Source organism: Cyprinus carpio, chromosome A12, assembly GCF_018340385.1.
Source record: "Cyprinus carpio isolate SPL01 chromosome A12, ASM1834038v1, whole genome shotgun sequence".
NCBI classification, from domain to species: Eukaryota; Metazoa; Chordata; class Actinopteri; order Cypriniformes; family Cyprinidae; genus Cyprinus; species Cyprinus carpio.
Genome location: NC_056583.1, coordinates 12030104 through 12056025, shown reverse-complemented (window position 1 = coordinate 12056025; position 25922 = coordinate 12030104). Strand labels below are relative to the sequence as shown.

At 38.8% G+C, this 25922-nt stretch overlaps 1 protein-coding gene across 2 annotated transcripts in view; it reads left to right on the top strand.

The window, feature by feature from the left end:
* The first annotated feature begins 839 nt into the window (after positions 1-839).
* thrab (thyroid hormone receptor alpha b) overlaps positions 840-25922 on the top strand; it is a 123825-nt gene continuing 98742 nt past the window's right edge. The window contains exon 1 of one of the 2 annotated variants that reach the window (XM_042767565.1): positions 840-1356. The gene's annotated coding sequence lies outside the window, so the exon portion shown is untranslated. Of the gene's footprint in view, positions 1357-17036; positions 17924-25922 lie in introns of those variants that run through there. The other variant, XM_042767566.1, reaches the window with a different exon arrangement.

The window sequence follows — 25922 nt, the reverse complement described above, 5'->3', positions numbered from 1 at the left end:
AAGGTGGATACCCACCCAGGGTATGTTTACATGACAATGTTGTACTGTAAATGTTTTAACTTTACATTTTTTTTAAAGTTTTGCACAAAGATGACAACATTGTTAAAATGATCCCCGTTCACACTGGTCCACAAAAATGACATGAAATTATTATGCATGCCAGGCCACTAGCTAGCAATGTCACTTTGTACAGAAACACGTGCCCCCCACACCTACCTAAACATCTAATATGCATGTCCATGATATCACTGGTTTCAAAAAGTAATAAATAAATAAATAAATAAATTATATATATATATATATATATATATATATATATATATATATATATATATATATATATATATATATATATTGCTTTCAAAAACTTGCTCTTTGAAACCAAAAATCAAAAACACCATCTAAAAATAGTAAAAAATAGTAAAAAACCTCAATGTTTGCATTTTCAGCCCCAAAAATGCCATTGTTTCATAAATGAACGCCCAAAGCTCATTAAAAGTTTGAACTTGTGAGTTGCCCACCTGCTCCATAACTTTATTCTGGACTATACTGTTTCATGTTTGTTTTTATATTGTTTGGTTTGTTTATTTTTGTCTAGAAGAGCTAAAGTAAACTATATAGTAATTATACCATTATTCTAATTATTAGTATTAAAAATTGTATGACATGGCTGGTCATGTGTTCTCCTGAGGGGCACTCTATGTAGAATAAAATAGTCTTTTCTATGAGACCGAGAAGTCAGGAGTCTGATCGCATGTGAGTTTACATTATTACGTTCATTTCTTTATATGTAAAACCTTTTTAATTAGCAAAATGCTGCATGCACCTTTAAATCAGAAGCGCGGCTGTGAGTTTCTTCAGTGATGTTGGATAGTGACGGACGCTTCGCGAGCTGTCATCCGCCTCACATGACAGCAGTCTGAGAGAGAGAGATGGAGTACAGTCATGGAAGTATTTTACAGTGTTAGTCCTGTAGAGAGCGGTAGATCGTTTTATTAAATTGTTTAATACGCTCCCTGTGGTACTGTACATGAGCGCGACCGGGGACGGGGAGGGAGGAGCGATCGTAGTATTTCTCTTCATTTCAAATCCCTGTCGTGGCAGCACGGGCAAGGCAGAGGACTTTTCTCCCCTTCAAACTAAGGGGAAAACCCTCCACCGAGAGCCTAGTGCACGAGCTAAAGAGCAAACGGAGGACTTTGGGAGGAGGAAGCATTAGTTTGAAGGCACACTGTGGCTCACTGTGTGCACTAGTGTCTCCACACTTGCACTGGATACACGAAGCAGGACGTTTTGACTTGTCTGCGACTCGCAGGATCGCCGCGATCTCCCGGAAACCCGCCAAACGTTCACTCGGTGAGTCGCGCGCCGTGCGCGTTTATTTACGGCTCTCGCGCTTCGCTCATGCAGCATTCGTTCGTGTTCTTCTGCCGTACGAAGCTGATTCAAGCGTACGCTAGCTGCGTGGTTTGACAGGTCAGCGGTCCTAAAGCTAAAACGGTTCATTCCCGTCGCTCTCCACTGTAAGACACTACAGGCTTTAGTGGACGCGGGCTTTGGCATGTTAGCACGGCGGACATTGCACAGGTTGCCGGTTTGGAGATTGTCTTTCTGTATGTAGGGCCTAGTTTGTAGCAGGCATATACTGTACCAACAGATACATTGTAGCCCCGTGTTTGCTGGTACAGTATGTGGCTGCCACACACACACACACACACACACACACACACACACACACACACACACACACAGTACTGAAGCAGGCACGCGTTTTGTGCTGATGGGTTCACTTCAGGTACTCTTTTCCACCCAAAACATGTGCATAGAAGAGACAGGTACCGACAGGTAAATAAGTGAAGGACTTTTAGCGATGATAAAATGAGTTTATGCATTAGTTTGCTCTCTGTGAAAAAAGTTTGAACTGTTTACAGTAAACTGATTTTGCATTATGCAGCATCTACAGCAGGGTACCTTTTTTTAATTTAATAGTTTGAACTTGGGGAGTTTTTTTTAAGTGAAAATGCCATTTAAGTGTAAATTATGTATATAAAGTGGTAGTTCTGCAGAATGAAGTCTGACCTGTCTAACTTTTAAACACTCAACCCAGGTTTTTTTATTAAGACTAGTATATTGCAGATATAAAGTGTACAAGAAATTGATGTAATTATATGGACAATTTCCCATTTTCCATATGTTGAATTGCTTGAAGATACTGAAAAGCTGTGTTTGTATTAATTAATGTAATTTCCATCTTTTAAGCACATTCTTCAAAGTGAAATTCAGTTATGTATGTAGTGATTCATATCAAGGTGGCCTGTTTTTAATAACTAATCAAGTAATTGCTTTTTGAATTGTGTCAGGGTCAGGGAAAATACAGTTGCTTTTAACACTGTAAAGGCAAATTAAATATGCAACTATTTAAGCATTTACTAATCGATCTAATTTTTCAGCATGGGTAAGTGAACATGAGATATGTTAATGCCTGTAGAATGGAAGAATTTAAAGGATTAGTTCACTTCCAGAATAAAACTTTCCTGATAATTTACTTATCCCCATGTCATCCAAGATGTTCACGTCTTTCTTTATTCAGTCGCACGTAAATTAAGGTTTTTGAGGAAAACATTCCAGGATTTTTCTCCATATAGTGGACTTCATTGGGGTACAACTGGCTGAAGGTTCAAATTGCAGTTTCAGTACAGCTTTAAAAGTCTCTACACGATCCCAGCTGAGGAATAAGTGTCTTGTCTAGCTAAACGATCAGTCATTTTCTTAATAAAATAAAAAATGTATGTTCCTTTAAACAATTTTTTAGATAATCGATTAGTTGGCTGATTATTTTTTTCTGATTAATCGAAGAAAACCCCCCCCCCACAATTTTCTTTATTTCAATTTTATTGACAAAAACACACTATTCCACAGTCTGCCCAATGTCCTTCAAACAAATGTGCCAACTGAATGCTATGAAAACATACAGTGCTTAACAATTTATAAGACCACCTGTCATAATAGAGAAATCACAAATATTTTAGGAATCTGTCAAAAAAAAAAAAAAAAAGATATCTAGAAATGTTATTGTCATTTATTGGGAAAATAACAAACCGAAACAACTAAGTAGTATTTATTCACATAATAACAAAAATGGCCTCCTTTGCCTTTGATAACAGCTTGCATGCTTGCTGGCATTGTTTATGTACTTTTTGACTAATTGGGTATCTGAATAAAAAAAAAAAGTGTTTACAAAGTAAACGTGCAAAGAAAGTCAAACGCCCTTTACAAAAAATGGTAAAACAATGTCGGATGTTTTTGAAGTTGGAGGAGAAAATGAGATGGAGTTTTTTGTCCTACCTTACCTTTTTGAACCAGAGTACACAGATGAAGAGTGGACCACTTGTGACCTTTCCAATGTGATTACTGTACATAATGCATGAATTTGCGTGATTCTAGGAAATGAAGCAAGCGCTCATAGGGATGCCAGAAATATGGCACTGAGACGCAGCGTCTCGTTCCCTTGGGGGACCATGGTTATATGTGTAACCTGGAGAAGTTTCCCTTCAGGAACTCAAGCTGCGTCAAAATGCTATGGGAATGAGTATGCCCACGTTGCCTGACTTACAAATCCCTGCCTAGTGTGGAAGAGCACAGCTAGGGCGAGAAAACGTGGCTCGCATATCTAGGCCATAGAACCTGATGAACGTTAGGGGCGTGGACCAACCCGAAGCGTTGCAGATGTCCTGCATAGATACACCTGCTAAAAAGGCCTTGGAGGCCGCTACACTTCTGCTCGAGTGAGCCTTGACTCCAGAGGAGAGGGGAGATCAGAGGACTCATAGTCAATGCAAATGGCATCCACTATCCACCGGCTGAGGGTCTGTTTAGTAGCAGGAAGATCTCTCTTTGGGGGACCGTAGCACACTAGCAGTTGGTCCGCCTTTCTCCACAGGGCAGCTCTGTGGACGTATGTGTCTGAGACAAAGAACCAAGGTTTCCTACACATGTCTAAGGCACGTGACCTTGAGCATGTGGAGCAGGTTTCCCCTAAGGGAGAACCCCTTAGTCTTGAGCCACCCCTGCAAGGGTCTTATGTACAGCAGGCCAAAAGGTATCACCTTGGACTGAGCTGCCATCAGACCCAGCAGTCTTTGAAACTGCTTGACACTCTCTCTGGCCTTCTCTCACTCTCGCGACTGTAGTGAGGATCGACTTGATCTGAGCAGGAGACAGACATGCCTGCATCGTGGGTTGAGTATGCCGATGCCCTGGAGTTGCAGAGGAGCCAATGCTGCATCCATACACGTGAAAGTGTGGGGTGAGAGTGCAAGGCCAACGGGAAGAACTCTATATTGGTAAGCTTTGCCCCCAAAAGCAAACCTCAGGAACTTCCTGTGTTTGAGTGGTTCAATTCAAGTGGTTCAGTTCAATTGACGCAGATCTAAAATGGGATGCAACCCTCCATCCTTCTTGAACCCCTCAATGGCCTCCTTCCTCAAGAGAGTGTTTACTTCTTGTACCTGAACCGGTAGACAAGCAGGGGATGGCTGAACTAGCTGCTCTAGAGACCTCCGCAATGGTAGCGAGCCTCTTAGTACCACTATGTTTCTGGACGGTGACTGAAAGAAGCGCTCGCCGGAGACGCTGAGCCCTGATGCGCCGTGGGTGGCAGTGTTGGAAGACCGATCTCCTGAGGGCACTGAGAAAAGACGGGGACTGTATAATAAGGTGTACACCGCTCTTCCCCAGAGGGGCCTGCCCTCAGAAGTCCTCAGCCACATGCGTCAGGACTTCTTGGCCGAGGCCTTCTAAGACGTAAGAACGGTCTGCAGTTCTGGCTTCGACTTAGAAGACCCCAGCCTAGAGCATCACTGTGGCTCCTGGTCCTGACGAGGGGGAGCACAGGAGGCGACACTCTGCTTTTGAGCCTTCCAGTATGAGGAGCTGGTACACGGAGGGGGCTGGTCTTGCCCGGCAGCTCCCAGAGCTAGAGAGCGGCGAGGGAGGAACTGCTGGAAAACCGACTCTTGTTTACGAGCCTCCTGGTACCTGTCAATGACAGAATTGATGGCATCGCCGAACTGGCCAGAAGGCCCAAGCGGGGTGTCTTTGAGGAAGACCCTGTCCTTCTCTTCCATGGCAGACAGGGTCAACCACCATTGTCTATCTGCCGTTCATCTTGTTTGCTTTTCTGCGGCTTAGCCTGTTTCTCGGCGGGCCACTCGGAGCAAAGCACACAAAGTCACAGCATGAATAACCACCTTCAATAGCTCCTCATACTGGGGCGATTGAGGGGGCGAATACTAATCGACGCCCACCACGTCAACCTATTCGGAGGAAGACAGGCAGAGCGTTGAGCCCTCTCCCTGGAGGGAAGAAACCGCAGAGTGGGCTTCCGATCCCAGAGAGCGGGCCCTGGATCTGGTGGGTGAGGAAGGAGTAAGGGACTCGCCCGTCTCCATTTCCTCCACCAGATCCATCTGCAAACCCCACGAGCACAGCCGCAATTCTGCCTCGGCAGAAATGGGGCTGGCACCGCGAGGAACGCTGGCAAAGGCTCCCTCCTCAAAGAGAGCTTTCCGTGAGCAAAGTGTACGCAGTGACAGATGCTCGCAATGCAGCCAGTCAGCTCCCTCGAGAGCTGACTTTGTGTGCTTCGCTCCCAGGCAGCCTAAAATGCTGCCTGCTCTCACCCAAATGCTTTGTTTTGGCTGAAGCTTTTGACATAATGGAGCTTATAAAGTGGACAAACAACACTAAATAAGACACACACACAGAGCGCTTGCCGAATGACAAAGCTAACGCTGTTTCCACCACACATGCTTTTAAGCTTCCTTACATCTGCTTTATATCAATGAAAAATAAAGTTCTTGCAGGATTCCTAAAGAAAACAAAACAATTGTAAAACAATACAATAAATACAGATGTTGAACATTCTCAGAACATTTCAACTTGGATTTAACAGGTTTTTCAGTTTGTATTTATGTTCCGCGTGGAATCGCCGAGACCGTGACGCGAGCACCGCCTAAACTGCACAAAATGGCCCCACCACTAGAGAAAGCTGCATCTGTGCGGACTCTACTGTCCGCTGCACCCTGCGCCAAAGCTCTTCACGCGGGACGCGGCAAACGGCGGAACCGAGGTGCCACCCGCGTCGCGGTCCCGGGGCGGAAGTTACCACAAAATCCCAAATTACGCCACACTTCAGCTTTGTACACCGAAATGGGAACTGGAACTATTCTTTCATCCTCTATTACTGGCAGCGAACTATAATAACGCTAACGATAGTGGTGTGAGTAATGCAAGTATTTCCTGTCATTGTTTAAACTCAGAGATGAAGACTGCTGTCTAGTGGTTGGGATATGAACTCAAAACAAAACAACTGCCATGAATCTTGTATGAATTAGGGCTGTGCGATTAATCGAAATCGTAATAAAATCACAATTTGAGCGTGCGCGATTTCTAAATCGCTTTATAGCACGATTTTCCACGGTCCCGACCTCCCGCAGTATGCTATCCGATCCAATCAGAATGCAGCGCACCTAAGTGGAGCGCGAGAACAGAAGAGACTGGGCATATGCCTAACTCCAGGTTCACACACTGTCTGTGATGCGTATTTTTTCAGAGCCCATGTTAATGGACCAGAACGTTCACACTGCACGCGGTAAAAGATGTGAACAGAAAAGGTCAGAAATCGAGAGGTGCGAAAAGAATGAATATCTAGCGCATGAGCATAGAGAGAGTTGTGAGTGAGTGAGTGAGTGAGTGAGATGAGACATGTTTTAAGTGCGCGCGCGCTCTCTCCGGACGAGAGCAGCGTGTATCTGAGCATGCGTGTCTGGTTTTGTGACAAAGCAAAAGAAATCTGCGTGCGAGCGGAGAGATTCGCGCTCGCGCATTATTTTAATGTGCTTTCGCGTTACAAGAATGCGCTCTCGCTGCTGCTTCTGCACCGCACACACATACTGTATACGCACTGCTGATGGAGTACGTGTGAACCTTGGGCAATAAATATATTTCAGCACTTGAGGCACCGCTACAATGAGCTCTATGACCAATGCATGGAAAAAGGAAAAAAAAAGAGAGCCCTGGACACGGGTTTTATTTTATTTTATTTTATTGCCATATGTCTAGACATTTTGTTTGACGTCTTTACTTAGTGATTATTTTGACTTATGTCTGTTCTAGAGGCATGTTACAACTTTTTGATAAAGCTCTAATTGGTTTTCTTTTGGAAATATGTTTCAAATTTATACTGAATGCATTTATGACTGTAAAGCATGTCTGTGTGTGTCAAAATCGTGATTAAAATCGAAATCGCAAAATTGATCAAAAAATCGTGATAGGTTTTTTTTGTCCATATCGCACAGCCCTAGTATGAATTATTATTATTTTTTAAATATTGATATTCCGTTTTTGAGAATCGATACAGTATCGCCAAACAAAATATCGTGATACTAATGTGTTTCAATTTTCTTACATCTCTGCTGATTACACACGTGATTCAGAGCATGGTCACGCTGAAGGCGTTCCCATAGTGTTTAGATGCAGCTCGAGTTCCTGAAGGGGAACTGCAGTTTGTACCTTCAACCTGTTGGCCACCATTTAAGTCCATTTATGTGGAGAAAAGTCCTGGAATATTTTTCTCAAAAACCTTAATTTCTTTGCGACTGAAGACAGAAAGACATGAAAACCTTGGATGACATGGGGGTGAATAAATTATCAGGCAATTTGTATTCTGGAAGTGAACTAATCCTTTATGGAGTCAAAACAACCCACCTGTTGTTGCATTACAATCTTCTGATATATATCAGGCTTTATATATATATATATATATATATATATAGATAGATAGATAGATATATAGATAGATACACACACACACACACACACACACACACACACACACATATAACAGACATACACATTTCTTTATATATCTGTTGTCAATTCCCTTTGTGATTGTTCCTTTTTTAATCATTTGTAAGTGAGCATGTCTTGCTAGATTTGAGCTGTAAAGTTATGCAAAGATGAGTTGCAGTCATTATCCAACAGTGGCTTGGCTTGTTGTGTCTGGCTCTGATGAGTTTTTAATGAGAAGGAAGTGACCTTCCCGGGCCCCACTCCTAGCAGCCCTCCATACCATGGCCTCTTGCTATATACAGTAGGTCAGCACTGCCAAACACAAGGTGAAAATGATCAGTGACCTTAAGTTAAGGCTTTGCAGCTGAAGTTGTTATCCCAGTCAATATGGTGCTAGAACAGACGCTCAAAAAGCATGCTGGATAGGTTAAATAGTTTTGAGGTTTGTCAGTCTAACAATGATGGGTTAGCTTGTGGCCACTTCTATAAAACCATCAGACACTTGGAAATTCTTGAAGTGTTTTTAATCCTTTGCGTCACATATCAGTTGTCCTGATTATTTTGATTTGTATATTGTTGTGACATCACACCCAGCCTAGATTAGTCATTCTGATTTACACTTAATTTGGCTGATTTTCACTATTTGATTATGTAAGATGGTGAAGCATTTGTGGATTGAAATATACAAAGCCTTAGCCTTGTCATTTGTGTTTGTGCATTTTCGTGTAAAATAATTTGTAGTGTAAGTAGCAGAGTGCACGTGTTGAGGCTGTGACCTGTAGTTTATCACAGTGTGCTGTCTCTCACCCTGAATGTGTCATGCAGTTTTATCTAAAACACGCGTACTAGAAAGCTGATGTCAATTTTGTAAAACATCAACCAACGTTATCTCTCAGGATTTTATTATTGTAAAAATCTGCAAAAAGTTTTAACTTAGATTGCTGCAACTTACTGTTGTTACTAAATGACATTTGCCCTACAAGACAATACCCTGCCTCTTTAGTCTTTACTATAGTATCATTTATATTTTAGAATAGTGTATAACCACAATATTATGTTCAGTTATCACTTTAAAGGAATAGTTCACCCAGAAATGAAAATTCATTGTTTACTATTTTTTTTTATGAATATCCTGGCTTTTCCTTTCAATGTAATGAAACTGAATGAAGACTAAGACATCCAAATTAATTTAAGTTCCATAAAAGTGGAATATAGTGCATACGATTTATGCACTATATTCCAAGTCTTGCAAAGTCATATGATAGATTTGTGTGATAAACAGCAACTAGTAAATGAAGCAACTGGATCAGTAAGTCTGATTTGTGAAGGAATGAGTGGCCGCATCCAAATTCGCATAGCCTACTCTCTAAATAGAGAGTACTGCTTTTGAATAAGTACAATACTTTGTGACTTTAAATAAAAGTAGTAAATAGTAAATTCTTTAGTTTACTTGCCAGACTGATATATATATATATATATATATATATATATATATATATATATATATATATATATATATATATATATATATACACACACATACATAGACACATACACACACACACACACACACACACACACACACACACACACTGCTTTTTAAATATCTGAAAGTACACTCATCAGTCAGTCAAGCATTATAACATAATATTATGATTATCAAGTATTATTTAATGATAGAACTTTAGTAATTAGAATTTAAACTTGGTAACCATGTATAAATGCATATTAGTCATTTTAACTGAACTTAGGACTGGAGGTGGTGATGTAAAAAATGGGAAAAAACTAACAATAATACTTATAAGGTAATAATACTACGAATTCTAAGAACAATATAAAACACTATGGAGCTGCTGGATTCATGAATATTAATCAGGTTGTGTGCGTTCGCTTGAAATGATTTGCTGAAATCAAAATCAATGAGATTGTCGTTTGTGCATTAGTTTCGCCTATTACCGGAGAACCCGACAGTTCTTAAAAGCTGAAGAATTTCAAAGGAACTCCGTTATTTTGACAGGAAAATACAATAAAGTATATTGTTTACATGTAGCGCGTCAATTCTGCATGGTATGCAAGACTCTCTTACTCTCGCTCTCTATCTCTGCATGTGTGTGAGACAAAGCGACGGCGAGTTGTGTGCCTTCACACTAGAGTTTACGGTATGTCAAACACAGGTGCGCTGCACATCCATTCAGATAAACTGAAAAATAGCACAGATCCCTTGACAGCGCTCAGTCAGTTTTTTCGGTGAGTGGAAATGGGTATACCTGTGCTAAACTTATACTTAGCCTCCAACTTAAACACTGGCTAGAAAAATCTGAGAATTTATTAGCCAGTGGCTAATATTAGACATCATTTACTCGCCCAGAGTGAAGATTTAGTCGCATATGCGAGTGATTTACTCGCAATGTAGAGGGAAGGATCCACACAATATGAATTTGTGTTGTATGAATGTAATTTGGACGCATCTCATTCTCATCTGTCATGTTGTCATTGTCATGTGACATACATCAGCAGTTGCGTTGTTTTACTGCCATTCGCAAATCTCCCATGGACTGGTAAAGTGTTCATCAGATTCACACTTCTGAATCTCACAGGAGGAAGTAAATCATATGGATATGGGTACTTCTTGCCTACTGTTTTATTTATATTGTGAATTTGGATATGCTACTCTTTTCACATAATGTTTTTCATCAACTATATAGTCAGGAAGCATATGATTTTTGGGTGCAGCCATTGAGATATGAATTGTACATCACTGTTAGTCTAGGACAGTGGATCTGAACGTTTTCTGACTCCCACTATCCTCAAAAAATATTCAAAGCCCCCTGCCTCCTTATAATTTACAAAAATTTGGAGTGCCCATGAATTAAAATAAGAAACTAAAATAGTTGTAGAATTACTAAAAGTTTGGGGATGAATTAAATTAACAAATATATTAAAAAAAAGTTTTGGCTTACTTTAAAGCTTGATTTCTTATTTTAAAACATTTTAAGTCATCTTGAGGCCACCTGGGTATTTTGCTGAGGCCCCTTAGTGGGTCCCACCCCGCTCGTTAAAAACCAGTAGTCCAGGTGCTAGCATGTAGCCCTAGATTTTCAGAAGGAGGTTCAAATGCCTGTGAAAATTATATTTCCACAAAAATATTGTGTCAGATGAGCTCAATTATGTATAGCGCAGCATTTTTGTATGTGTTGGAGCATTAAAAGGAGTCCTGTACAATTTCCTGCATTTCTTTTTAGAGATAATTACAGTTTTTAGCCGTAACATAGCCTTGTCTTTGCTGTGTGTCATCTGTTACATAATTCATGGCTATGCTACAAGTAATGCTTTAACCTCTTTCTTTGACTGCGTTCGCAGCAGATGCACAGTGGCAGATGCCGAAACTGAACTTTGACTTGGTCTAAAACGTTTGCGGAGGGCAAAGCAGCTTCAGTTCTGATAAGCACAACCACTGTCCTGAAGAACGTGAATTTATCACCACACATTATGATCACCCGTGAACATCACCCACCACTGCTCTGGCCCCTTTGAGATAACGTTGCCCACACAAGCACACAGATCTATGCACAGTGGCTGCGCACACTGATACACACACGCATAGGTTTGTTTGATATGGTTAGTTTGTTATACACAAAAAGCTCTGTCTGACTTTCAGTGTCCCCTTCTTGCAAGCCAACTCCCAACTAAATTTGATCTTTTTTGTTTTTAGTTTTTGTTATTGGTTTGTTCATGTGGTTTCCATATCAATTAGGACTAGGGACTTAGGCTCAGATCTGGCCTTTGTAAACAGCTCCACACAAAAAACGGATGTGTAACAGTATATTGGTTTACAGCAGTTTAATGTTCCTGAGGCTTTCTGTGTTATGAATGTTAATCAAACAAAAAAACGCAAACAAAAATAACTTTTGTAGCTTTAACACATATTTATTAAATTTAATTTATTCAGTGAAGACTATACAGTGTTATTTTGCATTTGATTATTCAATTTCTGTACCTGAATACTGTTAGACTTACTTGAAAAATATAAAGCACTGCTTATTTAATTTGTATCTTTCTGTTATATTTATTAATGCTTGTAATTTGTTTATTTCCTATGCTGATTTACCTACAAAATCACCCCAATCATTGACCCCCCCCAAATAAACTATTCAAGTCATGAGGTGATTTTTTTTTTCAAATCGCAATATATATTGCAGAAAAATTAAATATCGCAATGTCAGTTTTTCCAATATCATGCAGCCTTAATAGGTACTCACAGAGTATGGAGAATAACGTTGGAAGTTGGCAATTGGAGATGGGATTTCTCTTTAAGTCTTTTATATGTTTAACAACAACATGTGATGAAGTGTAGTGTGTGCTAGACTATTTGTAGCTGTCGAGAGCTGAATGTGTTAATAGATAGTGCCACTGCATTTTAGATAAAAATGGTTACCCCTAGCCCAGTTCCTCCTACTGTGTGTATGAGATAGCATGGTTTTATGTAGTATGTTAGGTGCGAGAACAAGGATAAAAAATTAAAATTGTTGTATCCCTTTACAGAACGTTTGAGGGCTGATGTAAGTTTGCAGGTCAACCTGGTTCCCTTGACAAAAAGCCAAAAGGAAAGTTGGACTACAGAAAAAAAGTTTTATTATTTTTATTTTTTTTAAACGTTTTGTTCATCAAGATAACCTTTGCCAATCAGCTCAACTAGCTAAACTATAAATAAACTACATGGTCACATGACTTGAACGTGAGCTTCTTTCAATCATTGTTTAAAATCTTCGAAGTCGAAAATAGGAGTGTGCAATAATGACAAAAAAGGATATTTCTATTTTGTGGAATTTTGTTGATAATGATAATTAGACGGTATTTTGCTGAGCATGTTATTGTGGACAACTGACACCCATAGCTTTTTATATTATTCATATTCTGTCCAGTGGTTCATTTGCAGCAGTAAAAGAAATTAACTTTTACAATACGTTTAAATTGATATTTACCTTTTATTAAAATGTTTATCTTCACAAGGACAATTTTTTCCCCTAAGCTAATTAAATGTATTGAACCAACCAAATCTTCAAAAATCTAAATTTAAAAAATAAATACAAAAAATAATACACATGTGAACTACCAGTCAAAAGAAATCAGTATCGACAAGGTTGCATTACAATTCAGATGTTGCCACAGAATCTGCATCTGAAGTGGCATTTAGAAGCTTTTACTGTTTAATGCATACATGAATGCATTTAACCTGCAGTTACAAATGCATGAATAATGTTTTGATGAAAAAAAAAAAAAAAAAAAAAAAACTTGAATACTGATATTTGAAATGGTTTGGGGGAAAAAATAGAAAATAGGCTATACTTTAGATACAAAGATGCAAAACAGTTCTGGTGTGGCTTTGTTTGGAACTATTTTCATTGTCTAAATTAGAACCGGCTGTTTGATTCAATAAAGAAACACAACTGTGTGTTGCTCAAAGACGCAAAACAGTTCTGGTGTGGCTTTGTTTGGAACTATTTTCATTGTCTAAATTAGAGCCCGACTGATATATAGTTTAGCCGATATTTTCGGCTGATATGAGCCTGTCGCCGATATATCGGTATCTGAGATTATGCCACCGATATGTTTTTTTTTTTTTTTTTTTTTTTTACAGAACATATAACGCAGATTAAATGTTTCTGAACGGAGTAATTACTTAGTTTGTCCAGCAGAGCAAGATTCATTGTTTGCGACTGGCGACTCAGGTCAGTGTAGTGTAGAGATGCGCGGATGAGCTCAAACTTCACCCGATCCGCTGCTTCAAATTATCTGCCCGGCTGCCACCTGCACATATATTTGATCATAACATTATAATGATTCTAATTCTTAGTTTTGCATGATGATATGATGAACTGATGGTTCATTTTTAACAGCGGATTCAGTGACATTAGAGACTAGAGCTGATCTGAGCATCACGGCACGCTATTAATATTCGGGGCATTGAAACTGCTTTTAAATGCACGATGGCTTTTTACTTTCACTTTCAAGATTTACGATCGCACTTGCTCTGTGTAAACTACAGCGGCAGTACTTAAATCATTCGCCATCATCCTCAGTTATCTCTCCTTATTCTGTTTATGTGGTAAGTGAAATCTTATTTACTGTAATGTAACAGGCTACCTCTAGCAAGCAGCTAACCATGTCCCTTTAGTGGCTCGCGTTATTTTATTAGAACACGCATTATTTGTTTTCTGTGCCTTTCTGAATACAACCCATCCCTTCACATCACATCCCCTGCACAGCCTGAAACACAAAATTTATTTCCATGATCTGCCATTTTCGCTATTATCCTCGCTTGTTTCTTCACAATACCTGCAGAACTTCTGATGATTCAGCTGTGCAGGTTGGGCTGGTGGCTGGCATAGCAAATGTTGGGGGCATAACTATTAGTGATCCCGACTGTAATGTCACAGTCGGTGTAATGTTCTGATTCACCTATTTATCAGTGGTCTTTTGCATGCACAAGATTTACATAAGAAGGAGAAAACAATGGTGTTTGAGGCTCATGGTATGTCATTTTCATTTACAGAACTGTTATTATTCAACTATACCAAGGTAAATACAGTTTTCCATTCTATGGCACCTTTAAATAATTTATTTAGGTTTGCATTCCTAACAGCTTTCCTAAAAATATATCCTATTCCTAAAATAAGAAATATCCCGATATATCCCTTTGCTTACAGTATCGCAATGTATCGCAACATATCGTATCACAATCCCTTGATCGTGATACGTATCGTGTTGCCAGATTCCTGCCAATACACAGCCCTACTTTCCTGCAGAGTTTAGCTCTTACCCTGATCAAACACACCTGAGCATGCTAATCAGTGACTATGTTTACATGCGCACGAATAATGCGATTATTTCCAATAATCAGAGTAAGGACTTAATGACATTATAATGTTTACATGTCAAGAGCAAAGCTCTTTACTCTTCACTTACATGCAACGAGCAGGCGTGTTACTGGCCGCTGTTTTAATTTACTTACGTCAAATGCAAAACATGTTTGTATGGCTGTATTCCATGCTTTTTCAGTGCCATAGAAATGTGATGGCAATTCGTTTGCCTAGACTGCCGTCACGTTCTACTCGCCATTTCTGGATGAGGGTAAGGAACAGACTGGTGGCAGCGAGTTATGTTTTCCCCAGAAATGCAATACTTTCTTCCCAGCCATCGTTTCTAATCTGAGTTTTATTACAGGTGCATGTTACTTCATTCATGTATGTCACAAGCACATGCACACTTTGGTTAGAGCAGCAATACTTTGATTAAGGTGTTTACATGCCTGTATATTTCGATTAAAATCGCCATATGCCACCTATGTTAATACGATTATGCTTGCTGTGATTATGAGCTTAATCGCATTATTTAGATTGAAGTATTGCGTTTACATGAGTTAAAGTTTAATCGCAATATTGCCAAAATCTCATTATAGTCCCATTAAGAGGGTGCATGTAAACACACTCAATGCCTTCAGGATCATTCGAAAATCACAGGTCACCTACCTGTGATTTTCGAATGATCCTGAAGGCATTGAGTGCCTGAGTAGTTTGATAATGGTTGGAGCTAAACTCTGCAGCGCATTGACCCTTCAGGGTAAGATTTGAGAAACCCTGATGTACCATATGCGTGCACTCTCCTTGGGCATGTATTTGTTTGGTTTTTGCGATTATACTCTATAATTTCAAGTCGCATTTCGTTCTAACAATTACAATATTATCATAGATGAGATTATATATATATACATACAGTATATATATACACAGTATATATATATATATATATATATATATATATATATATATATTTTGCACACCCCAAGTTGAAAACCAAACCACCCTTAATCACTGTAAAGAGATTATCACAGATCTGAAAATTGCAGTCTCACAACAGTATGTTATGTGTTGAGTTAACTTTGTGAATGGGAGTTGCACAAAGCTCATTTTCAGTTTTGGTTGCTTTAGAGAAGTCTGATTGTTTTGAGTCGCGTATGGAAGAGGGAGTTTCTGAAAACTGCAAGTCAGCCAAGTCAGATGCATTGATGAAAGGCATGATTTAACAGCAGAAAAATGTATTCGTCATCCCGTCCATTTAGAGTCATGGGTAATGTATAACTTCTATAGATAGTGTACACTAAAATGGATAACAAGTGAGTTGGCAAAAAATCAAATGCACTTGTAGTCATGGGTTAACCACTATGATCAATACTAAAAGTAATAGGTATTTTTTTTAATAGGTAAAATAATTGTAGGTATTTTTTGGGGGGAGAAACATTATGTGTGCTGCATGTATTTCAGATATGCATCTATTTATGCTTTGTATTGCTAATATATTATTGGGTTTTCAGAGATGGCCTTGGCATAATCATGAGAGGTGTGAGTCATTGAAATAATCTTGGATCCGATTTCACTATGAAACTGTTACTGCGAGGAAGGAATCCTATTTTTTTATATATAAACATTCATGCTTGAGAAATTCAGCTGGACTGTTTCCAGGAGCTGAAGGTTTGGCGGTGCTGTTGTGCCACAGCTCTTGATCATTTTCTTTTTATTAAGCTTTTGATATTTAGGCCATCAGTTACACCAGATGCCTATTTTTACCACTAAATACCTCCATATACAAACTCAGAAAATAGCTGTTGTCAGTTATTTCAGTCCTAAAATAACAGCCTGATTTCTAGTAGATTTATATTTTGTGTGTGTGTGTGTGTATGATATATGTATGATATATGTATACATGTTATAAACATATATATGATATATGTATACACCTGTCAGCAAGCCTCTTTGATGTGTCATTGAGTAGTTCACACAAAAAGATTGCAGAGCGCTGATCACCTGCTGATTTTCCACCGATCACAGCCCAACCAGTCTGCGAGCTCTTTAAAAAGTGAAAAAAAAGTGAAAGTGACGTGACATACAGCCAAGTATGGTGACCCATACTCAGAATTCGTGGTCTGCATTTAACCCATCCAAAGCAGCAGTGAACACACACACACCGTGAACACACACCCGGAGCAGTGGGCAGCCATTTATGCTGCGGCGCTCGGGGAGCAGTTGGGGGTTCGGTGCCTTGCTCAAGGGCACCTCAGTCGTGGTATTGCCGGCCTGAGACTCGAACCGACAACCTAAGGGTTAGGAGACAGACTCTCTAACCATTAGGCCACGACTTCCCACGTTTAACTTGCAAATCGGGCTTAAAATCCTGTAGTGTGAACTAGGCCTAAGTCTATATCTGTCTATATATCTGTCCTGACTAGTCTAGTGTTTTCTGACTAGTTTGCCTGTATTTTCTGTCTAGTCTGTCTGTCTTTTCTGAGTTGGTCTGTTTGACTGTCTTTTCTGATTAGTCTGTCTGTTCTGACTAGTCTGTTTGTCTGTCTATTATTTTTCAGACTAATGTGTCTGTCTGTCTTTTTGGACTAACCTGTCTTACGTTTTGTAGTTGTTTGTTAAAAAGGGGACATTGGATGCAAAATTCACTTTTACATGGTGTTTGAACTTAAATGTGTCTTGGCAGTGTGTGTATTGTACACAACCACCCTACAATAATAAAAATCCACCCAGTGCTTTTTTTTTTTTTAAATCCCCACAAATCATAAGCACTTTCTCAGAGCAAGCCATTCACAGAACCTGGACAAAGTGCAGTCACTTTGCACAGGCCCCTCCCACAACTGTTGACAGACATTTAGCATAGACCCCCTCTGAGTGAGCTGTAAACAGTCCGCCATTGTTCTGATGTCAGAGCAGATGTAGACAAGAATGTCTCCTAAGCGATTTTGAGGTGTTTTGTTGTTGGATGTTAGAATGAACATAGCAGTCGTCATTTACTCCCGACATCTGAGCCGCTGAAGACGCAGTGGATTACTTTTGTTTTTGAAGGGAATGTGCCCCCTGATCTACCTAAACGCATTTATGTCTGCATGAATCATTTTACTCCAGACTGCTTTCTGAATGAGGGACTAATCAAGGCAGGTTTTGCTGAAAAGTTAAAACACAACAATGGATCAGTACCCACTTTTCATGATCCAGCTGCACCTCCAGAAGAAGTAAGTACAGCACTTTATATTTCTTATGATTATTTTCCCGTTTAAAAATATTGAGAAATGTTTGTGTGCTTTTTGTTCTGGCTTTTGGTATGAATTCTGTGGAGGTTCACTAGGATATTGGAGGATGTAATGATGCTGCAGGTTACAGCCTTACTTTGCAACGTTCAGCATGTTTCATCTCTGGAACACTGCCAATGGTCAAGCCACATTAACTTAAACAGATACTATAGGGAACAAGAGGTGTTCTGGATCAGGGTCTCATTAAAGTTCTGTGGCACAAAGTGTGTTGTCATCATTCTTGTGTGAAGATAATGTCATGCACTCTTTATTTCTAACTTTAGCTATATCTTAAACTTGACCGACTAGTTCAGGAGTAACCTAGTATATTTTCCCCTTCTACTGTAAGTCCAAATAACCAAATATGTTAGCAACTGCCTATGCTACTGTTCAAAACCTGGTTAGTTTTCTTTATTGTTGGAAAGAGTTTGGAAGAAATCCTTTTTGTTCACCAAGGCTTCATTTATAACAGTGAAATAGTAATGTTGTGAAATATTACTACAATTTAAAATGACTGCTTTCTATTTTAACTTGTTTTAAAATGCAATTTATTCCTGTGATAGCAAAACTTAATTTTTCAGTTGGAAACTGTAGTACAATTGTTTTAGTTGTATTTTGGTTGTATTTTTTTTTTATTGGCAATATTTGATGAATAGAAAGATAATTTTTGTAACTAATTAGACATTAATTGTGAATGTCTTTTGTTACTTTTGAATGGTTTAATGCATCCTTGCTATTGCTAAATAAGAGTTAATTTCTAAAAAAAAAAAAAAAAAAAAAAAAAAAAAAAAAAAATATATATATATATATATATATATATATATATATATATATATATATATATATATATATATATATATATATATATATATATATATATATATATATATATATATATTTTAAACTTACCCAAAATGCTAGTGTATATAAAACAATATTGTTAAAATGTTTTTTTATTGTTTTTTAATAGTAAAATAATTACAAATTATTTAATATTCAGTGCATGATTGAACATGCTTGAATCATGATTATTCTCTATTCTTTTTAAGGAAAATTATACTTGAGAAATTAAAAGGGTGGTGTGTATTTCTGAGTTAAAGAAACCTGACCACACAGCGGCATGGAATGGATTTGGACAAGGCCAACAGTTGTGTTGTAGTGGGCTGTGATTTATGGGCAAGTGAGGAGGGAGAGGGCCTGGCATGGAGACCCTTCACCAAAAGACCCTGAACCAGTGAAACCTAAAGCAGCTGTGTAAAGAGCAGCCAAGTGGTTCTGTGAACTGACCCACCCATAAGACACCACAGAGGCATAAACACTTTTTATGTTTTTCAGGTGGTTTTCACACTTGGTTTGGTTGTTTGTTCTGAACCCAAGTTTGATTCTGTGCTTCTTCCCTTCCCCCATGGATCTCTTTCATTATACTTTTGAGTTTGAACGTCGGAAGGTTTGCGTCACCTCTATGAGTTCCACTGTGAGTACTAGTGGCAGCTGTTTACTACTGTAACTAGGTAACGACGAGACGCCATTCCACTGTGAAGCATTTATCCCTCAGGATTTATCACCAAAACTTAAAACAGCAAGACACGTGAAGAATGTGGACTTCCTCACATAGGTGACTTATTCTGTTATGAGCAGAGTTGAGAAATGCATAATGCTTTAGTAAGTATAACCAGGAGCATGTTATGCAAATTATACTTAATTGATAATTCAGGATGTATTGTTTTCATACCAGCTTTGAACCGTACACTAGGCTAGAGCTGCAGAATTTATCAAAAAAACAAAAAACTAAAAAAAATTCACGATATGGTTTAGTGCAATTATCAAATTAAGGCTGCAATTTAATTAAATATATGTGCTGCGTGTTTCACAGCGAAGCACAGCACTATGTTCTTTTACACGTATGCATTTTATGATCCAATGTTTTCAGTGTAATATATATTGTGGCGGGAGGAGCAAACGACAGACACAGTGGGTGTGGCGTCAGGCCTCGGATAAGCTTTTATTAACAAAAAGATAACCAAAAGAGGGAATAAAAGTGTCCAAAGGGGAAGAGTTTCCAAAATAAACAGGGAATCTGGTGTCCTCGTCGTGCTGTGGGGTATGTGAAGGGCCGGTAGTGTTCAGGAAAGAAGGGTCCAGGTAAGGGGCGGAGTCTGGCGGCCGCACGTGCTCCCCTCTTTGGTCTGGGGCACGAGGGGGTTTTCAAAAAACACAATGGACCAGCACCAGCAGATGACATTGCACCCCAAATCATCACAGACTATGTAAACTTAACACTGGACTTCAGCAACTTGGGCTATGAGCTTCTCCACCCTTCCTTCCTCCGGACCTTGGTTTCCAAATGAAATACAAAACTTGCTCTCATCTGAAAAGAGGACTTTGGACCACTGGGCAACAGTCCAGTTCTTCTTCTCCTTAGCCCAGGTAAGAAGCCTCTGACGTTGTCTGTGGTTCAGCAGTGGCTTAACAAAAGGAATACGACAACTGTAGCCAAATTCTTTGACACGTCTGTATGTGGTGGCTCTTGATGCCTTGACCCCAGGCTTAGTCCATTCCTTGTGAAGTTCACTCAAATTCTTGAATTGATTTTGCTTGACAATCCTCATAAGGCTGCGGTTCTCTCAGTTGGTTGTGCATCTTTTTCTTCCACACTTTTTCCTTCCACTCAACTTTCTGTTAACATGCTTGAAAACAACACTCTGTAAACAGCCAGCTTCTTTGGCAATGAATGTTTGTGGCTCCTTGTGAAGGGTGTCAATGATTGTCTTCTGGATAACTGTCAGATCAGCAGTCTTCCCCATGATTGAGTAGCCTAGTGAACCAAACTGAGAGACCATTTTGAAGGCTCAGGAAACCTTTGCAGGTGTTTTGAGTTGATTGGCTGATTGGCATGTCACCATATTCTAATTTGTTGAGATTTTTGGTTTTTGTTAAATGTGAGCCAAAATCATTACAATAAAAAGAACCAAAGACTTAAACTACTTCAGTCTGTGTGCACTGAATTTATTTAATACACGAGTTTCACAATTTGAGTTTTTCCACGACATTCTAATTTATTGAGATGCACCTATATATATATATATGTATATATATATATATATATATATATATATATATATATATATATATATATATATATATATATATATATATATATATATATATATATATTAGACATGGAATTGTTCAACTTTTGCACGGTTCATCCAGTGCACTGATACAGTACATTCAGCTGACTATGTCTGCTAGGATACTTACCAAGATGGGCATTTTGACAATTTTTATGTGAATTTGTCCATTTAAACACAATACTTCAGAGAATGCTTAATATTTTGCTCGCGTTCTGAGGCGCGGGTTTGCGTGCTTCGGATGAGTGCATGCACAAATCTTCTCACTGCGCGTTACTCTAGCTCTTAAATTTTTAAACTGGCAAAGCTTAAATGAGTTTAGTTTAAACACAGATATCAACATGTGTGCTGTTCAGGTCTCACCTGAGTGCGCACACCTCAGCACCCAGGTGATGACTGAATAAATGCTCATATTCCAGCATAATGCAGTGAATGGTTTGTCCAAGGTTTTTTTTTTTTCATCGCTTTTGTTGTAATATACAGGGAAGCCAGAATGCGCATCCATCAACAGAAACGTATATTAGTCGAACCCTGTTTGTTTTACATGTTATTTATAAGAAACCATATTACAGATGCGTTGTCAGATTTAAGTTGAACCGCAGTCCTATCATGTGCCAAACCGTGTTTGGAGAACCGTACGGTTACATTTTTTTCCGCATGGCCCATATAATGTATATTTATGTTTTATTTTGTACATTATTAGCTAAAATGTGGCTGGGTAGTGGCCTGCTTGTGGACCTATGCTAAGGCTTACTTGAGGCCCAAATCTGGCACAACTGGACTGCCCAAATGCCATTATTCCATGCAGTATCTGGGCCAGAGCAAGGTCTTGGATCTGGGCCAGGATTAAAATCAATGTGGCCCAGATTTGGAGGGGACAGCCCAATTGCCATCATTCCATCCGGTATGTGGGCCAGATAAAAGTGTTAGGTGTGGGCCTGATCTGGGCCTCAGGAATTTTGCTATCTGGGGTATGATCCGAACCGTGAGTTTTGTGATCTGTTGCAGCACTAGTTACAGATTTTTATTTGATTGCAGTGCTTTTCCAAAGTTTTTTTTTTTAATTTTTAAAAATGCAGCACTCAAGTTTAAAGAAGTTCAACTCTCATCTTCCTGCAATTTTTGCTATTCCACTGCCAGTGTAAAAGCGCATTCTGTGTGAATGGCACCTAGTGATATATTCTACTTATGGTCCTAAACAGAGCGTGTCACACGTGAGATAATCGCTCGGTTCAAGGCATCCATGCCTAGTGTGAGTACACCCTTAGTCATAAATTTTATATACTATAATGTATGCTTAGAAACCCAACTAGGTACGGTCTAAAAGCTAACCATCTCTAACCAAGAAAATCATGTTCTTTAATTTCTGTATATTCGATCACCTGGCAGGTTACTGTCTTCATTTATATCAGTGTGTTTCTAAATGAAGTCATGTGTGGTCAGAATGCCCCATCCATGTTTCTGAGGTATGTGGCGGCCTGTCACACACAGATCAGCCATGCATGACCCAGTTTAAACTCAAACCTGTGTTTAATAAGATGAGTGGAGCCATGGACTGTATCATGAATGTTGCTGATGTAAGGCTCGCCTGTAATAATGGCCTAGAGCTTTACGTTATTACCTTCTCGTGGTCATCAGAGCAGAATGATTTTAGACATTGACATCAAAAGACACTGTGCGGCCAAAATTGTGGCTGCATCACAAAAAAAATGTAAAAGGAAGCATATAGCGATCACATAATGACCTAATAACACAGAAGGTAAGAGTCATCCATTTATAGCCATCATAAGTTTGTTAAACATTTCTATAGCAAACATCTGCAGCAGGTGGCTTGGTATGTCTGCCTGAAATCCAGAGGATTGCTCATCTTTAAAGGGTCATGAAACCCCAGACTACTTTTTCTGAGATTTTAGCAGAGGTGTTTATGTTGCACCTCATAGAAGACAATGTTAGCATCCGATAATTTTAACTGTTGGAGAAAACTGGTTAATTTTAAGACTTTTTGCGCTATTTTCATCTTCCGGGTTTAAAATCTACATTGTGTTGACGTCACAATCTGTGACGTGGCAGTGGACTATAGTACATAGATGACACGTCGGTGTCTATTAAATTATTCATGAGACTGCATTTTCTTATCCTATGAGAAGACGCTTCTCTTAATTATTCACAACCGCATGTGTTGATTCGCTATGACAGACGTTTCATACTGTGACATGACATCGCACACATCAACTGAGAGAAATGTTCATGGATTGAAGGAGTGTTTTTTTTTTCTTTGTAATAAAAGTTCGGCACAAACACGATTCATTTACTTGGTGAGCATAACCGTTTTTCTGTCAAAAGGCTTATATAAACACCACAGAATAAGCCTTAAAAGTTCTCAGAGGTGCAACAGTGCGTTCATATATATGTTTTCGATGAAGAGTGCAAATGGCTGTGCATTTATTTGTGTTTTTAACTTGATAGGAGTGAAATGAAACTGTCTGTCTCCCCTCTTCTTCCTCCTCCTCCTCCTCCTCCTCGGCTGCTGCGCACCACGCCCACTTTTTTAGCCTTTTTTAAAACTGTGGTGTGTACTAACCCATGCTGAAACAGGGGGTTTCATGACCCTTTAACAAGTGGTACAAGTAAAAGGGAAAAATAGGTAATTCCTTTAAAAAGCAATACTTTATCTGAAAATGAAAAAGGTGTCAAACGCCTCGCTCTCTGGCGGCTGTACAGAGTTGAGACAGGAGAGCTATTTGACTTGGCATGTGGACTGGGCCTCATTTTGGCTTTCACCCCAGCAGATCAATCTCCACATCGGTGAGTTTTCTTTTCTCTCTCTCTCTCTCTCTCTCTCTCTCTCTCTCTCTCTCTGTGTGTGTGTTTGAAAGCTCTATTGATTTTTATTTTGTCTTGAGGCTGTTCAATCAGAAATAAACACAACTTTAACAGAAAAATGAGCATTACTAAGAGAAAAGCAGTTGTGTAGTAATACAAGGGCTGGTTGATTTATCAGGTAGTCACAATATATATTTATAGGGATTTTGTTTGCAATATTAACTTTAGATTCAGAATCAGAAATAGCTTTATTGCCGAAGTATGCTTGCGCATGCAATGAATTTGTTTTAGTGTCACAAGCTTCCAGTACAAAGTAGTCTCAGGCTCAGATGTCATGCCCATGGACCGTTGGCTAAACATCTGATGCATATGGAACACAAAAGTGGAAACACTTCAGGAGTGTTGAAGTCGTCATCGGATTGGTTAAATTCTACAGGATTTCCGGGAGACGTGCGTGTCACGTTCTTTAATGTCCTGTCCAGAAACAAAGATGCCGTAACCAGAGCTGGGTAGTAACGGATTACATGTAATCTGGATTACGTAATCAGATTCCAAAAACTCAAGTACTTGTAATTAGAGTAAACTACTTTTTAAAATGCTCGTAATCAGACTACAGTTACTTTTTTATGGATTACATGATTACATATTATTTACACAATGGTAATAAGTTGTTCACAATTATTGATTATCCTAAATTTACTTTTTTAACGTTTATATTTTTTCCTAATAAACCTGCCGCTTATATACATTCGTGGTTCTTTGAGTTTTTCTGGCGGAGGGGTGTCAGAATCGCACTCAGAAGAAATCAGCAACATGATAATGGAAAATGGACAGTGAAGAACGCAGCCTTTAATCACTGGATGTACAGACATGATTTCATTTTTAAAGAAAGACACGGGGGAAAAATGTCACTGTTCTGTGTAAGCTCTTCTTACCACGGATTAATTTGCTGTCCACGGAAATCTTTGACCTAGCAAAGTTATTGCTGGGAATTTCATGTTTTAATATATTTTTTGTAATGTTGATTTTTCTTCATTGTTACTACGTTACCTTATGCACTTCAAGGCCACGTGCACACGAAGACGCGTTTCGCTGTAGGATGCATACATTTTGTCTCGTATATGTGTTCCGTCCACACCGATCCGGCGTTTTGGGAGAGTGAACCCGATATTTTTTTTTAACCGGGTCCCAGAGTGGATAAATTTGAAAACGCCCCCTTTGCGTTTTCATGTGGACAGCGAATCCGTATATTTTCTGAAACGATGAAGTCATCAGCCCACGTCTCGCGCCACAGTCAGACACCGCTACGTCACGTAACAGCAACAAAAATATGAACAAACACTGAACGATTGTCTTTTTATTAACTAACAACACAGATTAATAAATATATTGTTCCATGTTCGTTTATGTACTGAGCGCAAGGTTTATGCGCATAGTCCATGTCTTATTCTCCGTTTTTAGTGTATCTCTGTGGCAGAATTACAGCGCCACATGCTGGTCTGGTCGGTTTTTTGGTTTCGTGTGGACGCAGATATTTCTTGAGATGAGGGGGGGGAAAGATCGGATAGGGAAAGTTTTGAGATGAAAGATTTGACCTAGAAATGGTCTTTAATATATATATATATATATATATATATATATATATATATTGAGTTATATATATATATATATATATATATATATATAAGCAATTTTATTGTTGTGAGTTTCATGTTCTTTAATATTAATTTTTGTAATATTGTTTGTCTTTTCCTCATTGTTACTATGTACTTAAAATGTTTTGAGATGGATAGAAATGTCATTGCTGTGTGAGTTTGCAATGTAGCTATTGTTTGATGTTTTTCATTGATACAGTCACATACACTTCTAGTGTTTTTTCTTTTAGATTTAATATTTGACCTAGCAGTGATATTGCTGTGAATGTCATGTTTTTCAATATTGTTTTTTGTAATGTAGCTGTTTTCTAAATTTACAAGGATAAGTAAATA